Source organism: Schistocerca piceifrons, chromosome 6, assembly GCF_021461385.2.
Source record: "Schistocerca piceifrons isolate TAMUIC-IGC-003096 chromosome 6, iqSchPice1.1, whole genome shotgun sequence".
NCBI classification, from domain to species: Eukaryota; Metazoa; Arthropoda; class Insecta; order Orthoptera; family Acrididae; genus Schistocerca; species Schistocerca piceifrons.
Genome location: NC_060143.1, coordinates 171574404 through 171591892, shown reverse-complemented (window position 1 = coordinate 171591892; position 17489 = coordinate 171574404). Strand labels below are relative to the sequence as shown.

Here is a 17489-nt window from a genome sequence, read left to right as displayed (position 1 = left end):
AGCGCAGCGTAAAAAACACTAGAATTCGCGCATTTCTAATATCAAGCCTTCACCTTCAGAATAACCTTTCAAGAATCTCTAAAAGAGTCACTTTTACAGACAACTGTAAAAGTGACTCTTTTACAGATTCTTGTAAGGTTATTCCGAACATGAACGCTCGACCTTCGAAACGCGTAAATTGTAGTGTTTTTTACAATGTAAATAGGCATCTGAGCCTGAAATTTTAAAACTAATTACTATACGCTTATGTAAAAAACTTACATGAATACAAAAGGCTATATACATGTCCCGTAATTAATGTCGTGATCTATGCCTAAGTATTTTTTATCTGTAACTAACTGTCTTAATACGTATGGTGTGATAAAATATGATTCTTCAAAAATTGTGTACATTGTGTTGAAGATTCTGTCATCCATTTATTGCACGATAAAACAGGGGAATAATAGTGCCGTTACGGGTATAAATGAATTCTGCAAGTTTCCGTAATCTCAGATACAAGGTGGGAGGCATAAGATTCCTTATCATTGTCTAGGTTCATGCAATAAAGAGACTCTTGCAATTGTTGACAGAAATTTTGTATGTCTGAGCCAGCCACTATAATTCTCGAGAGTATTTTACAAGGTATCAAAGAAAAATAGACGATTCCTTCGCCATCAAGTGTATGGATGCTAAAACCTAGCTGGATGAGTAAATCCACATTTGCTGTCATTCAGGTATGTTGCTGATGGAGATGCAACCTGTACGAGATTCACCATGATTATAGTGGAGCTGGCACATTAAAATGCAAGTTGGTAGTAGAAATCACCTTACATTAACAATAACATACGGTAATGTATGAATGTATGGTCTCGCGGCGATATGAATCAATAAAATCTTTTATCGCTTCCCGCTTCGTTAGGTGAGGCCATGGGGACAGGGCAGTTATTTGACAATGGCTGAGGAGTGCTCTGTCGAAAGCTCTTGCGATTTTAACCCCCTGACGCGGCTGGAAGCCAGAGAAGATTTTACTAATAATATACAGCTTTATTTTATATAAAATAGTGCCAATAATGTGGGTGGAGGGGGAGGGGGAGGAGGGAGAGGGAGAGAGAGAGAGAGAGAAGAGCGAAAGATGAATTACAAGTTAGGTACGGATAAATTTCCTACTTACCAACTTGATATACGTTCCGTGTGCCTCGTATAGCTCAGTTCAGGTCTGGAGACAGCTGAACATTGTTGGGGGTAATTTTTTATATTCAATACCTGAAAAATTTTTACGAGATGAGTTGCTTCACCGATTTGTGCCAACATTACATATATACAGGTACAAAATAAATACTAGCTGCACGAATAAATGCACATTTGCTTTAAGTGAGTGCCAGTGTAACACATAAAGAAGCAAATTGTCTACAAGAGGCCATCATCCTATGGACGCTCCAGATTGAAGGTACCCGTTTACTGAGACACCGTTTCGGACTACGAGAAGAAGTCCGTAATTTGTTGCAGCACATCCTCATTCGACAGGAATCGTCGACCCTTCAAGGCCTTTTTTTAAGGGACCAAAATGGTGGTGATCGCTTGAAGAGAGATCAGGACCGTACGGCTGGTGCTCGAGTGCCTCCCACTTCAGTCGACGTAACTTCTGCGTGTGTTATCATGAGTCAGAAGCATACCTTGACGCAGTTTTCTCGAACGGTAGTTTTCGACAGACGTGTTCCCCCATATATATTCTTCATACGCCGATGGATTTGTATCGGTGTTTGCCCTTCGGCAGCCAAGAAAAGAATAACGAGACGTTGGTCCTGTCTGGACGCCGTCGTTCCCGTTTTCGCATTTACCGCACGCACCTCGGAAAGACACGAATGCAGCACTAATCCATCGCTATAAGACGCTGCTTGTAAACCCACGACGGGATCACATTACATTGCATAAACGCTGTGGCATCGCCCTCAATCGGAAACTATTTGATCACCCATTAGATAAAATGAACTACTCAAGACAGTGTGAAAGAATGTAGAGTGTCTTAGAAGTGACATGGAATCCAAAGAAGGTTACGTGTTCGAGATGTATGAATGAATTAGTCGCATCTTTAGGCTGGTTATGTGTGTTGATTTATTGGGAAGAATGAAAAACTTATTATCACTGCATGTGACTGTTAGTGCTTATTACAAAAGCAAAGTTTTTATGTGGTGGGACATTTAAATCACTGACGAAAATTGATGCAAATTTTTCGTCGAAGTGTTGTACGAAATATTATATATTTAGAACTCTCACAGCAATCCATAAAATATATCGTGAAGAGCCATCAGCCATATCGTGCTGAGAAGGCTTTATTTGTGTCGTAGACAAGCAGTACACGAAAAAGATCAACAGTCAACATAAAAAAATGGAAATAACGAAGAGGCATTAGAAAGCAATTCAAATTCAGTCAATTCATTTCGAGAATGTATACGTAAAATACGATGCAGACACCAAGGACCTAGAGGCGTTAATATAACAGTAATACTGGCAAAGAGTAGGTCCTTATTGCTAACAACGCATGTCTTGACTTTGAATATGGACTTCCGACGGATTTCATAACTAATATTTCAAAATATGAAACGCGGACTCCAGCACAGGGCACCTTTCAAAATATGAGGTGCAAGAACATTCCATTGCTGATTAAATACGGGATTTAAATGTCTTTGAAGATGTTGAAGGCAGCTAAGGAGGTAAGAAATGGGACAACTTCCGGAGAAGAGGCAGTTTTTCTATTAAGACAGGCATATTCGAAAAGTGAAACTGCTCATTAATTTCCAGTATTAAGGAAATGCCACACTACCCTCTATTGTAGAAAAGCTGTTTACTGTTAGACTCTGTTTACATGTACGTCGAAAAATAAACAGAATATAGGTAAGGATAATAAATAAAAAATATCAGTTGAGTAATTTTGAGGTGGAGAAGACAGCCACTTTTAGATAAACTTAAGTCTCGCTATTTGTGTCGCCTGAACTAATGACTTACTGTTTTATCAACTTCAACGTAAAATGATGTCTATGGTTTACTCCAGATCTCAGCATGATGAAACCATAGCTATGTCCTTCACGTAAGAAGGTGAAAAAACAAATTCTTCACACGAATACAAAAATCTCATTGTGTAAAATGTTCAGCTGATATCCAGAGTGCTATGAGTTTCACATTCATTAGAGGAAACAGAAGTGAATAAACGAAAGACTGTGTTTTCGTCGCAACAACCGCAGGCGTTTACAACATTCGTTTCTGTGAGAAACGTAATAAAAAATAAATTTCTCAATGCAGAGGCTGACAGCCAAAGCCACTAAAAACGTTTCCACGGGTCGCGATGAACCATTGAGAAAAAAAAGTCTTTACTTTTCTCCACACCCCCACAGAAGTCTTAGGACCAGAATAATCCACATCTGTAATTCTCAGTGGTTCAATATATTGTTCGATAGGGTTATCAGCACTACTAGATTATTCGTTAACAATGCTGCTGTCCACAGAAAATTGTCGTCGGTTCAAGACCGTAAAGAAACGCTAGAGCAATCTGGAAAAATTCCACTTTTGTTAATTCTGGGTAAATATACAATAATACACATAATAAAGAGACCGAGCCCGATAAAATCCGATCTCTGGCTTAGCGGTGAACACCTGGACGTCACCATGCCATTTAAATACTTTGGAGTAATAGTGAGAAGTCATATGACATGGGACGGGCATCTGTAACAGGGAAGGAGAATGGCAGACTTTGGTATGTTGAAAAGGTCCTAGAATGGTAAAGCCCAGCCCATATGAAAATGTCGCAGAAGTTTCCTGTGAATCTTTGGAAGCACTGTATTGCACAGTGCCTTATGGAGGAAATATATAGCTATAGATATTAAGCTATTAATAGATATCGTTCGTCAAACTTAATTACGAGCTATTCTTACGCTTCCGGAACAAGTTTGTTTCGTGGAAGTTGCAGCGCGCCGCCAGAAGCATCAGGTACCTGCCCGTATAGGCAACCAGGGGTACATGGACAACTGAGTCCGCTCTCTCGTCCGCCCGTTAGCTGGGGTGCACTGTCCAAAAAAAGCGCAGAAGGTGGCTCCAGGAAATCCAAGCGCTATGACAGATAGCCAACTGTGTCACTGATCTCGGTACAATGAAAGTAATACAAGCAAGAGAACAATAGCAGGAAAGGAAATAAGAAGCTACACAGCACGAACGGAGGAGAAATTAATCGAAAACGCAACACCCACACAAACACTGTGATTCCAGGACAAACAAAAATTCAAGGAATGCTAAGGGGATAGCAGTGTTCACATCACACAAACGGCTGTTATTCGAGAAACGCGTAGCTAACAATTAGGAAACTGTTGTTGATTTACTTAAGACTCATTTCGAAATCCTGTAACTGAAATTATTTACAGTACCATAAATTATAAATCAATTATTTTTAGAGTAACAGCATTTACGAAATTTGTTTTGATTGATAAAAAATACAAACTGCGATAATTTCAACTTTAAATTAATAGTATACGAATGATGAAACTGCAATACAAAATAATGTGAGATGTAGGTAATTTTTACTCACTGACAATCTCCTTATTGAACTGTGTGCTAAATATATCTAGAGTTCATATAATAACACCACATTCGATTCCTTCACTAATTCACAACTATATTAACAGCTTTCAACAAAAACCCGAAGTGAAGATACGCTATAATCAGATGCAAGGTGGCAGGTTTTAGCACCTTACGTGATATTTATTCAGAAAATAATATATGACAAATACCACGCGAACAGAGATAGCCATTTCAAAGATCGATAGTAGTATCAACATATTAAGGTTAATACTGGTTCTTATGATTTTAGAATTGTGCATATTATCATTGGGAAGGTGGTTTGGACGGACACAGGAAAGAGTTGTTCGTGATGTCGGACAAGCTAAGTGGCCGGCAGCTGGCCGGTGCTTCACACGGCGGCTGCTTTGTCGGTTGAGTGCACTTGTGACCACAGGGGGGTATTGGGGGAGCAGGAGACCTCATAGGTGGAAGAAGAGAGAGACAGCGTACGTGCGAGAGAGAGAGAGACTGTTTCCCTCCATTGCGGCTAACGAGACGCAAATAAGGCGCGCCCATGAAAGGTGGAAGATCTGCACGAAATTTTAGAGTCCTGATTGGCCGAAAAGTGTAGGAATACATATGAGAGGAACGGCAAAGTTTGGCGGCAACAAGAACCGCGAGATAATTCAGAGTCCTGGTTGGCCAAAAAAAAAAAAACGCGTATGGATACATGTGCGAGGAACAAGATAGGGACTTCGGTGTCAGCGGTGGTGCGAGGCGGACGCTGAGGCTCTGCTTCGAAAGAGCTCTCATAAGGGGAAGGTGACATCACGCTGGTGCCTGGGACGACTGTCGTAATCTACGTGCGGAATTATGGTGATATTAGATCGAACAGCTGGCAAAGTAGGGCATTGTAATTGAAAGTGCGTACGCGTTCCACTACCTCTTTGCTTGAGCTCTCTGATTCTGTGTCTGTCTAGGTAGAACTTTAGTAAAACCACTTGCGTGGCCAATATTAACCTAAGTAAGTTAGGGACAGAGACGATTAGGGATAGAGTCTCCATTGTGCCAACGGTTGTATAGTTACTTTTTAGGAATTAATTTGATAATCCTGTTTTTTAATGAATAAATGTAAATTTCATTACGGACCATAGTCAAAGCATTATTACTTCAGTAGGTAGCAAACTACTGATAGAATAAGAGTATTATTAGTAAAATAAATTATCATATTAATTCGATTCAAACGATACTGTGGGTATATTCGCGCACTTAAACAGAGCCGAGGTCAGATAGCAGTAATGAAACAAGAAGTTTCATAATCATTATACCCTCGTACGTTGCACAGTAATCACAAACTTCGTTCTAATAAATAGCTGCTTCTCTATCACATTCAAAAATTCGCTAACCCGTAACGAAATTGTCATATCTGAATTTAACCTCGTCCCTCAGCTGCACTAAAATGAAGTCTTACACTACAACCTTCATTCCAAACAATTACTACGAAATTTGCACATGCACAGGCTTGGTAGGCTGTTTCCATGGCTGTCTTAAAACGACAACAAAAACGCAAGGTAACCGGTCACTAAATTTTAAGTACTTTTTACGACACGTTTCGGAGGGTTTGCTTCTCTATCAGGTGTTCAGCTCAGTAACATTTCATCCGGAACATGCTTGGTTTCCCAGGGGAAATCATCAGAACTTAACACCGGAAATGCCACTGGATGATGGAGCTAAGATTCCGAAACAAGTGGTAAAAAAAAAGAAAAATACTCACTGGTTACTTTGTGTTTTTACTACTAAAAAATCTTGAGAAACTATTCCAGAGAAATCTTCAGAAACCCACTAAACATCGCATGGTTTCGATTTCGAGGCACGAAATATATTTTGTCCCATCTCATTGGTTAACTATGACTATCCTTCCACTGGCCAAACAAAACTGATGCGTTGTCAACTAACACAGATGAGTCAAATCTTTACGACCAATGTCTACCATAAGAATGAACGCTGCCTGGTGGCGAAGTGGACACTTGACGCGGTAAGGAAATTTATACAAGGTGGTCGGAAACAGTCAGAATAGCTTGCACGGCTGCTGCAGTGTAGGTTGTGCTGAGAAGTAACTCTTAAGAAAAAAGTTCGATACGTTGTGCTGTTTCCGAGCTATTTAGAAGTGACTTTAGCCAATCAGGTGGCTTAGTGCGGAAATTCAGCTCTAAATGCCGTCATGCAAGGACATCTGGGTGTCCGTGAGTTATCACATGTTCGAATGCTCCAAACAAGTTAAAATGTGACGTTTTTCGAAGTGATAAATTTAAGCTAGGTGAGTAACATCTATGTTGGGTTCGGCTTGAGGAAACTAAACAAAGAACAAGTTTGGCGACATTGTCTCCAGCAGCCTGCTCGAATTTACGTGGACAACGACCTGATTTACTTACTTCAATGCTAAATAACTGGGAAACAGCGCAACTTACCGAATTTCTTTCTAAACAATTATTTCTCAGCACAACCTCAGGTGCAACCCCGTTATAAGCCTTTCGTACAGTTTCTCACCACCCTGAATAAGATGAACAGAGAATCATTCTAGCAACGATTCGGGCTGCAAATAGCGAAATCCAGTGTCTTTGTCAAATGGCAGGTGTTTATGATCTAGCACCAGGGTATGAGAATCACGCAAACGTGTAAGTTTGTCGAGTGTTAGTACGCTACTGTCGTGAGCACGTGTAGAAAGTGGTTGATGACCGACGAAAAACCACGAATAGCTGAAAACGAGTTGGGCGTCTTCGTTTCATCACACAAAGTCGAGATCGGAGGCTTTCCCGACTTCTAAATCAGGATAGTCTGCGATCTGTGGTAAATCTAACGACAGAGTACGATGTTGATGCAGGCATAAGTGTTTTGGAGTCCATCGTTCCACACTATATGATACCTACGTTTTCCCATGTCGATCAAACGACATCGTCAATTACGACTACAGCCGTCACTGAATCACCGAATTATGGCCTTTGCTCAACGGAAACGGGTCGCCGTGTTCGTTGTTACACTACGTCGATAGTCGTAGATGTTACCAGGCGAATCACTGCTCGGAGCATGTAATACGCCACACAGTAATGCCAGTGGGGGCAGTGTTACATAGTGGAGAACATACACCTCGGTTTACGCGCAGCCTGCAGTAGTAATCGAAAGCACCGTGACGGCTGTGGACTACGTGAATATTACTGCGAACAACCTGCTTGATTTTATGCTGGATGTATTCCCCAGTGGCGATGTCATCTGGCAACAGAGTAATTGCCCGTGTCATAGTGCCAAAATCGTGCTATACTGGTTTGATGGACGTGATTTTGAACTCACATTGATATCCTGGTCGCTAAATTCACGTAATCTCATCCCGTGGGACCATTTCTGGGACGACATTGGGCGCAGCTGCGCACCCACAAAGTACTGGCCAGTAATTTACAGGCGTTGCATGTCCCATGTACCTCTAGAAGCCTACCAAAGAATTGTCGTATTCATGACACGCAGAATCACTTCTGTGCAGTGTTCTAAAGGTAGACTAACATGCAATTAAGCTGGCGGTCATTACGTGATGGCTCGTTAGCAAATGAGCCGTAGAAGGGACATTCCCGGCACTTAGACTCTAGGCAACTTTTTCACGAAATTCCGTAAAGGAAACATACTGAGAATTTGGAGGTAAGTGTGTTGTAATTGGAAGGTGTCAGCATGCGAGGGAGAGATATCACCATCAATTTGACTATTGTCGGAAACTAGACTCGTGGCTTAGCAGTAACCGGTGGCCAACCCCGCCTGGCTAGCTTCCAGCATGGCTGCCGTACCCGTGAGGGCGGAATGTGTGGCAGGAAGTTTCGTTTTCTAGATGCTTTCACGACTCTAGATTCGGCTCCTCCTCCACGTGTTTCGCACTGCACGCCCTGCTCTTCTGCTCAGCGTTGTACACAACTGCCAGTGCGTCGCGCCACTTCGCTGGAACCAGCACCAACTGTGATGCTATCACTTCAACATGGACGCGCTACAGCCGCTTCTAGCTATTACCTCATATCTATGCAAAAGCCTCGAGAGCGAACCAACTTTATTGCGTGAGCTCCGCTAACATCCTACAGCGATTTAGTCCGAGTAAGGGAATGTCTGGCTCATATCTACACTATAGCTTCATCCTGACAATAAGTCATCAAAAAAAAGTCGTGTGACTGCATTCCAACACCTCTGTGTGACATCACTGTATAGAAAAAATGTGCAATTCTGCATAAAATATGGTTAACAGGATATCCACAGCTGAGCAACTTAGAGTCAGATATTAATTCCCTTTAGCTGTAAATAGTTTTCTTGGTTCAGTCATGATCGATTTCGGGCTATTATAAGCCCATTTTCAGGCGAACAAGAACTATGAAGCGCGTGGTCGTCGCACACTCAACACCACCACACCTGGGGGGGGGGGGGGGGGGGCCGTGACAGCCGCATGCCGAGATACAGATTGTGAGCCGGCCAGTTGCCTCATTGGCCATGTTTACCTGAAGATGGGCTTATAATCACGCGAACCCGTTCTTAATTGAACCACTAGAACTATTTAAAACTAAAGTGGTTTGTTGTCTGATTGTAGTACAATTTCTATCATTTTAGTGGCTTTATAATCATAAATCCATGCTCTTACGGGGCACATGGTGAAATATGTTCCATTTGTCGAATAAATTTATTTTATCTATGGTTAAAAATATTTTCAGCTAAAATCATGTTGCTTCGTCTGTCGAAAGACATACATGAACAGGTATATTGAACGCTAGCACCTCTGGGGTAAAGAAAATTTTTCATTCTGTTGTATGACTGTGATGTCTTTGACTGCAGATAACGTTCCACTGCAGTCTGAATTAACTAACTGGAAGAGGTATGTGCAAATGTTCTGTATATGTTTGGTCTGGTTTAAGGTTACAACTTCATTCATTTTCAAAAAGACAACCTAATTATTGATATCCAAGCAGAAAACACTGTAGGACGTGAAAGTACCAAACATGAGAAACACAGCACGCAATCAGGTTGAAGTTTGTATACTCCACGTCAACAGATACTAGAAATTTCAAAGTAATAAAACCTGAGAACAGAACAGCTGTGCTTCTGAGGGAATAGAACACATCCAGTTATTAATTCTACAAACCACACCTACTATCCATGTCAAACTCATTCTGTCAGATACTCAAAACCACCTACCACCAGAATCAATCAAAAAACAAACATTTGTTTACAATAAAGAACGCACACACATCATCCACTGTGTTACTCGTATGCACACAAAAATCGTAACATTTGAAGCTATATGTGTGATCTGCATACACAGGTTTCTCTTCGCCAGTCCCCTATACTTATTTGCATTTGAAAGGAAATAAGGCTACAAATTACCCACTAGATTATAACACTGGGAAACACGGAATCCAAATTTTGGCACTGTTTTCTGCAAACATATTTGTTAGATTAAATACCTGTTACTGCGCTAAGAATTCGTTCCGTGTTCTTAGTAAAATTGTAGTTTCTCTAAACTATCAGTAGACTCCTTTGTTAAGACGGTCATCATAGTCCATTATTATTTAACGGGCACAACTGAAGTCGAATGCAGATTCATTTTATTCGGGCTTTCGTGTTTTCTGCTGAATGTCTGTGCATTCTTCGAGCTTCGATTATCCCAAAAAACATTTTTTATTAGTGGATGCCAGTTCCACATCAACCAACACTACCAAAATACCTTTAACCAACACCTCCACGAGACATGCTGGTGTTGAAACTTCCATGTTCATAAACATACACTTTTTACTACATTAGCGGAAGGTTACATCTCAATAAAAGCTCTACAGTGACTAGTACTGAACGTGTCACTCAAGTGTCTAATGGAAAATTGGAGATCGATTTCCTGTACATGAACGATATGCGGTTTCCATGCTTTATGCTTCATGGAGACTTGCGAGGTATCTTCAGAATTGGACCAAATGACTACATTAATAATTTCGCGTCAAAGCGTTGAGTTATGTGTATTCCCAATTTTTTCAAAGATATGGGACAAGTGTTGTGGGTATTATCGGCGAAGACTAGATTGCGAACAAAGCCAACAAAAATCATACCTTACCGAAATACTTTATTATTAATCTGGCACATTTTAAAAGTAATTTGTTCAATATCTAAACACGACCTACGTCATTTAAAATACTTGCTGAAGCGTAGATCTGTTAGTCGCAGCTTCACGTCCTTTCCGCAGGATGGTATTAGAACAACATGATTAAAATTTTACATCTTTTGTTGGTTTCGAGTAGATTTTGCATTCCAGCCATACACATATAATTTAATCTTAATTGTAACTTACTGAGACCTACGTCATTTAAAATATTTGCTGAAGCGTAGATCTGTTAGTCGCAGCTTCACGTCCTTTCCGCAGGATGGTATTAGAACAACACGATTAAAATTTTAGATCTTTTGTTGGTTTCGAGTAGATTTTGCATTCCAGCCGTACACATATAATTTAATCTTAATCGCAACTTACTGAAGCAAACATTGCGAAAATTAAATCGGAATATAATGAACCATGTAATATGCACGTCATTTTTAAAGACCATAATTATTTTTGTCATGATACGAAATCCTTCCGAGATGATGTTACACACTTTGCAGGATGATGGAGACAGATAAATTAATCAAATTAAAGTAAGAGTCCGTGGTTCGAAAACGAACGAGTCGAAAGTGACAAGCGAAAATCCTTCTTATACCTCTGACAGTGGATTACATGTTCCGGTAGTGTTGTTGCTAAGATTGTAGAGTAGGCAACTTTCAGAGCTGGTGGTATGGACCAAACCAAGAGCTATGAGCAATTCGTTCAGTGGATGAGATATGTTTCACAATAGCGAAGATGAACAAATGCTCCTAGCTCCACAGGTATGCATTTCCGGCCCTACGTTTATTAGACACTTTTCCATGTTTTGATTCTTACTACCACATTTGAAAGTTATGTACCACACATTCTTAGGAACTACTTTACTGGTACATGTATTCCACTGTCAGAGGTCATCATCATCTTCGTTTCCCCTCTGTCCAACATCTGGCCGGGTTGGGGTATCAATGGTACTTCGCCACTTTGTCTTTCCACCATTCTTCTTCCACAATTTGGCTCCATAGCAGGTTTCTCCTCCTTAAATTCATCTTTATTGTATCAATCTATCTTGTTCTCGGTCTTCGTCTTGGTCTCTTGTCCTCAATATTGAACTCCATCATTCTTTTTGGTATTCTTCCCTCTCCCATCCTCTTCACGTGCCCAAACCATTTTAATCTATTCTTTTTAATTTTTCAGTCAACTTCTCCACTCCAATTTCCTTCCTAACATCTTCGCTTTTCACTCTGTCTCTCTTCGTCTTAACTAGCATACTTCTCAGTAACTTCTTTTCATCGGATTGTACCCTACTCTCCTCTGTTCTAGTCATTGTCCAAGTCTGTGAGCCGTAAATTAGTATGGGTGTGAAGTAAGTCTTGTATAGCACCTGCTTGCACCTCATTGGCACTTCTCTTCCCCACACCAAGCCCCTCATATCAGAGATATCAGAATGATTTTCCTTGTAACTTTGGACTTGTCCGTTTCCGAAGCAGGAACCCTTACCTCAAATATTCGTTTACCCGTCTCCATCACCCTTCAAAGTTTGTAACATCAAACTGTATATACACATTTATAGGATCTCTGTAGCGTCGTTGGATAACGTTTCCGGACGTGTTTTCCTGTTCATAACATTATGACTCAGTCACCACTAAAAGTCCGAAAAGTCTGTAATGATAATTTCCGTATACCCAGTGTAAAAACTTCACTGGATAAAATGTTAGTCACCCTCTTAACAAAGAGCACTACTCACTTGGGAGCGCCCTAATTTCCGTAAACCGGTTACCAGCTTACCGCTGAAGTTAGACTATGGCAACACAGTGATGCGTATGCAACAGTCGATTGTATGGAATTGGCGCAGCAAGATGAGTCGACGTGGATATGTGACAGTTTGGAACAAAGTAACCTGATCAGACGTGCACATGATCCATCGTTGATGACGTTAACTCATTTGTTAATGTATCATCGCGGACCGTCTAACATGTCTGCAACAAAAGGTGTATCCCTCGCAGCCATTTAACCCGGCGTAGGAACAGTGGCCAGCGACGGTGGGCACCGGCGAATACTGGGCCTTATCAGTGACAGCCGGCTTCAAACATTACGGTAAACGCCGCTGACAGTTGACGCAAATCCATCTCAACCAGTTTTTGAGCGAACAATAAGAAAGGAAGTGCACGCAGTGAACTCCAGGGAAATACTGTTGTTAATGGAACCAGTTTAGCTGAATCGACTATTTTGCTGCAGTCGAAGTGGTTTTAAGAAGTGACGCGTTCCATATGATGCTGAAGCAGGAACTCACATAAACCGGAAGGAATTTGGAGAGGCTGTAGGACGCAATGAAATATCATTACACAGTCAGAGAGTCCATATAAGGCCCGCTCACATGTCCCCTAATTCGATTTGGCGTGGTTTGTCAGAGTACGGGAAAGTGGATGCTTATGAACGGAAGTCAGTTATCACCAGTTCCCAGTACTGTGGAAGCGGACAACAACTGACTCAACGACAAGAAACACGCCGGTCGTTTCCCTTCCTCCAGCAAAGTCCGTCAGCTCTGCGTCACAATAGAGGTCTGTGCGCCACAATGAAGCATAAAACGTAGAACGGCGGAGCGCAGTAAGATGTGTCGACACGGAAAATTGTAATGACTTGTCTATATGCACGAAAGTGTCACAAGTTCTAAATGAACGCCATACATGAATGACTTTTAATTGATCGAAATATCGATGAACTTAGAACATCGTTGATTTCTTGCACACTTAACTCAGTACCTCATGCAATGATAATATTGACTGTACAGCATGGAATGCTTGAATCTAGAGAAGCGAATATTGCTTAACTGTTTAGAAGTAACACAAAATTCGTATAGTGGTTTTATAGCTAGCGGGAACACAATGGAAGAAAGTGAGTCTGAATTCGCTTTCGACGCCCTGTCAAATTTTTAGATCGAAACTAAGACGACGCGTTTTCATCGAGAATTAAGGAAGAGTATCTGGTGTTGAGACTTGAATTATCGACTGTTTGTTTTTAAACAGCACTCACAGCACTCAACTACGCTACAAAAATCTCTTCATCTTACACATCAAAGCATTGGAAGAGTCTAAGGTCTCATCAGTTACCTCACACCATCAAAAGTTAATAATGTGGTCAATATGCAAAACACATTGAATTTAATAAATGAAAATATTGTCTGTAGTGGGATGTAATCGTAAAGATCTTTATTTAAATCGTGCAATTAGCTGATTTTGACGATATGTCATTTTCTAGCACATGTGTGATATTAAGTATTAAATATTGCAATTTTGAAATTATTTTTCCTTACTTATTGAGTATTTAGAGTACAGGTATCAATATGACATGTGACGTTGCAACGCTGATGCGGATCCATTCCCAATATAATGATGGAATATGAAGTCTGCTTCGCACACGTAAAGAAAAATAATTTGATAGTTAGAATATATAATACGTAATATGACACATATGCTTGAAAATAACAAATTGTTGATGTAGGTAACCGCTCGATTTAAATAAATATCGTTTACATTACAGACTACTACGGACTATATCTTCTGTTATTAAGTATTTAGAGGCTGTGGAACCGCACAAAATAAAAAACACATTGAATTAAATGTCCTTGTCTTAGTTGGGAAGAATTCGTAAGTGCTCAACTCAACAGTCACATCACTACAATTTCCGCACGACGCGTTATCTTCCATCTGTTCGAGCCGTAAGGAATGTCACTAAATAAGATACCGTATTACAACGCCGTGCTACAGCTCTATGTCTTAGACCTGTGTGAATGCACAGCAATAACCTGAGATGCAATGCCTTTATTTAGTCCACTACTCTCTGCTTAAAGGTATCCATTATAGCTGTCACGAAGGTATGTACATTCTCTACGCTATTCTCAATGCGACAGATACACCAAGTATCCGTCACGAAAAAAATAGGTGGCTGAATAAGAAAAATGTCTCAGTTCCAGGACATTATGTAGCTGTGCGGAAGACAGAAATAAACCTGCTCTTGGAGTTAAACTGATAGGAGAGTAGAGACAATATACTGAAATGCTGTTGTTGATATTACTGGTAGAAGATTGTACGCCCAGCGTTCATACTAAAATCGAATTAGCCGATTGTGTTTGAACTGGCTAAAATGTTGGAAAAACCTGTACAATAACACATACGCGCGAGCCCATGTGTGTGTGTGTGTGTGTGTGTGTGTGTGTGTATGATGACACTGATGAGTTTGGCAAGGTGTAAATTTCCGCATACCTTTAAAGTAAGACAAGGAAGTTTAATTTAATGTACTCGTATGCTTCACACTTTAACCACAGCAGTGAAACTGGATGATTTAGTTATGTCCCAGCAGTCTGAGCTCTGACTCTGCGAATGCGTTGGTGTATCAGTTGGAGGCTATTCCACAGTGTGGTTGACTGCAACAGCATTGTTACTGAGCGAGCGCAATTTAGACTCCCATATAAATATGTTCCTCATTGTCAGTTACAAAACAATGAGAATTAAAAGGAAGGGCTGGTGGTTCACTACATGAAGTCGATACAAACTGTGCGGCAGATAACGAAACAGTACTGTAGTTGTTGAGATATACTGCAGACATAACTGTGCTGGAAGAGGGAAATGATCGGTACACACTGCCACGACACGACACAACACGACACCGACTTGGACGACAGACTCCAACCAGTTGCGGGCGCCCCAGCACGTGATTCTGCTGAACACGAGGCGACCGTGGCACTGAGAGACCATGATAGCAGCACCTGCTGATAATTCTTACATCTCTTGCTAGGGCCCAGCACGACATCGGTAGATCATTCACCTTGCGGTAGGTACCATCTCCTCAGGATCGTTACGCACGCCAGTGCTGGCTAGGAAAAATGTCTTCGAATTATGACCCAAAATTTCCTTGGGAACCCGAAGTGCATTGCGAAAGAAATGTAGTTCGCCATTTCCTCATACTCCCTCTCCCCTCCTTCGGGATGTAAAACAAAGTTCTATCTTCAGAAGTGACATTTCTTCAATTCATCCAACGGCAACATACCAGATTGCTGTCATGGTGTGCTCTCATTCTTCCTCATTTTAATGGTGCAGCCACCTCAGTATCAACTAGGCCACGTGTCAGAATCTACACAGTGATTCATTCGGTTCGCAAGAGAAACTGGCGGGTGTTTCAGTAGTGGATAGCTATATGTTATAATTAGAACAGTGTGTGACAAATCATGTTCTTCAGGAAATCAAAAATACACATTAAAAACCTTGATCTAAAGGGTTAATTACTGTGATTGCTTAAATCAGTCTTGAAATTATCCAACTATTGCTTCGCTCGTGGCGCGCATGTGTGAATTTAACTCATATGTTCAGTAGCACTCAATCACGTCAGTATTGAATCTCATCGGTGCAAAATTCCAGTCAACGTTGAACATTGTCGACAGTGAGTCCCTCATTACTGAAACTCATTAAAAGCGTGGCTATTCATACATTTTTCTTGCTCTTAACGAACACCATGCGCATGTCCCTCGTCATTCCAAAAATGGTTCGTATTATGTTCACTTGGCCTTCCATGACTATTGACGGCTTTAATTTCAATTCCACATCGCTTCAAGAATTGTATCTTTTCTTTTACACATCTACGTCGACATCTTACAAATACTTCTCACAGATTACACATTTGGAAGATTATGTGAGTCACTGTACAATACAAAATTAATGTCGCTTTGCCTTATCAAACTTGTTTTGGCGTGTCCAGTTTAATTCTGCATAATATTACGTTAATCAGATATTGCTTTACTGCTGCGGAATCGCAGTGTATTCGAATTGTGTACGAAGTCATTTGCACAATACGTTATGATCTGCACACTGTGTTCACGAATGCATGCTGCATGTTTACTTCACAAAGTGGTTTGCTTCCGCTTTTACTTCCACTAACATACAACAACCACAAAATGTGACTCTTGACGTAGTATTACTGAACTAAATTCACGAAAAATTGTTGAAAGTTGTAGACCAAGGCGGTTATCTTTATTTGTGCTGATTACGGTAAAACGCTTCTAGGCAGGATTTATCTTAAAAGAGATCTTGTTCTGTTGGGTTATTACGTTCTGTACATATGGTTTATCGTAATTAATACTGAAAACTGACTTTTTTTGAATTATATGATAACGGAAACAGTAACTTCCAATAGAAATTAGTCTATAAACGATCTGTGTAAGAGATAATTGCCAGTGTGTGCTTATGAGCCACCACTGACCTCGTTTTAAGTTAGTACAGGTATGTTTTAAACGTAAACTTTACTGTTAATTCTCCAACTAACTGTTTTCAAATTTCACTCATGGCATGTCGTAACAAGTAATACACCCTTGTACCTGTTAAATGAGGTGTCGATTTCTCATTGTGATACTATACTCGCCTCTGTAGTCAGCTACAGATTCTGTCACCCCACAGCCTCCCCCGACCGAGACAGAACTGTATACTTCGTAGTTCCAGTTCTTGAACCTTATTAAGGGGGCTGCTGCACACTTGCTTTTCATAGGTCCATAGAAAAAATCGGGGACTGACGTCAAGCGATCTTGGGAGCTTAGGTACGGACCCTGATCAACCCACAGAGTAGCATACTGGCACGTTAGATGCGTCTTACATCACTATCAAAATATGCCAATGTATCTTATGTCTGTACCACACTCGCCAATGCTACGCAAGCGGAACTTGCTCAACCAGTCCAGCAAGATTTCGTTTTAGAGACCTTGGAATAATGCTTGGCTCAATGATACGATCACTACTCCCCTACGATACCTCCGGTATCAACTTTGTTACGATCACTTCTTATGCTC

At 40.8% G+C, this 17489-nt stretch overlaps 1 long non-coding RNA gene across 1 annotated transcript in view; it reads left to right on the top strand.

Moving 5' to 3' along the window:
- Positions 1 to 17489, top strand: part of LOC124802408 — a 38336-nt gene that overhangs the window by 10301 nt on the left and 10546 nt on the right. The window lies entirely within an intron of this gene.